Source organism: Sinocyclocheilus anshuiensis, unplaced genomic scaffold (assembly GCF_001515605.1).
Source record: "Sinocyclocheilus anshuiensis isolate Anshui unplaced genomic scaffold, SAMN03320099.WGS_v1.1 scaffold183, whole genome shotgun sequence".
Taxonomy (NCBI): Eukaryota; Metazoa; Chordata; class Actinopteri; order Cypriniformes; family Cyprinidae; genus Sinocyclocheilus; species Sinocyclocheilus anshuiensis.
In genome coordinates, this window is record NW_015548309.1 from 5,123,253 (window position 1) to 5,124,334 (window position 1,082).

Genomic DNA, 1,082 nt, shown 5'->3' on the forward strand with positions numbered 1-1,082 from the left:
GAAGGTCAGGCTATTGAGCGCAATGCGCATTGTTCGTAGTTCCAACAGCTTGTAGGCATTAGTAATAAGCAACATTAGCACAAATGATCGTTCAACCATCTGTTAAAACAGAAACCTCGTTCAGAGAATAGCGTACAGTACAATCAAAAAGCGCAAAATCACACAGCCCTTAATTAACATAACTCGTATGGATATCGGACTGCTTTTCAGAGATGACGGTAACTTCAGAAGATTTCAAACGAACCCAGAGATGGCCTTTTTCTTGCTCAACAGGTAAGATATTTAACTTTTTTAACGTTGCGTATTTTATAACTTATTTTCAATGAGCCAAAACAAAAGCTACCTGCTCAAAATGCATTAATTAGGCCTACAGATATTTGTTAGTGTCATAGACTTGTTCGGCGTTGCTGGGAACGCCCACAAAAAAGTCAACCATTTATGCCGTGGGGGAAAACAAACCATTCGAATTAACGCGTGGAGACCTTGTTAGGCGCTTGATATTTACTTTTTGTGATGATTTCGACTGATTTTTGCTTGGTGCAATGCCGAAAAGTTGCTGTGTGGCGTTCTGTACCAATAATAAGTTCAAAAAAAAACTGATCTTTAAATGTATATGACTAATAAACAGGCAGACTACCGGAGGTAGCACTGAGCGGGTAGCACAGATAGGCTACACTACTTACCCTGCAATGATCTGTCATTAGTCCCTCCCCCTGCACCGCAACCCATTTCTGATGGGGCTTACAATAACCCTCCTTCGCATCACAATCAAATAAATCTCACTCCCTGATATTTTGTGATGTCATAATCTATTAAAACATTTATTTCATATCATTATACACAATCCCTTACGAAAATTAGCAATGGTATTACTATAGTAAAAGTATAGGAGGCTAACCATGTTTTTTTTTTTTTTGGGCGTTTTTATTACCAATTGTAGCCTATAACCACAGTTTTACTACAAATACCATGGTTAAACTATTGCTAGTGTAGCAAAACATGTTGTTTTTACCATGGTTTAACTATAGTAACCAATAACCATGTTTTTTGGTATTTTATATACATATTTTCATGTTATCTTT

At 37.0% G+C, this 1,082-nt stretch overlaps 1 protein-coding gene across 2 annotated transcripts in view; it reads left to right on the forward strand.

Moving 5' to 3' along the window:
* Window positions 1-1,082, forward strand: part of LOC107656392 (solute carrier organic anion transporter family member 1C1-like) — a 46,662-nt gene continuing 45,580 nt past the window's right edge. For both annotated transcript variants that reach the window (XM_016444242.1, XM_016444243.1), the window contains exon 1: window positions 1-273. The gene's annotated coding sequence lies outside the window, so the exon portion shown is untranslated. The remainder of the gene's footprint in view (window positions 274-1,082) is intronic.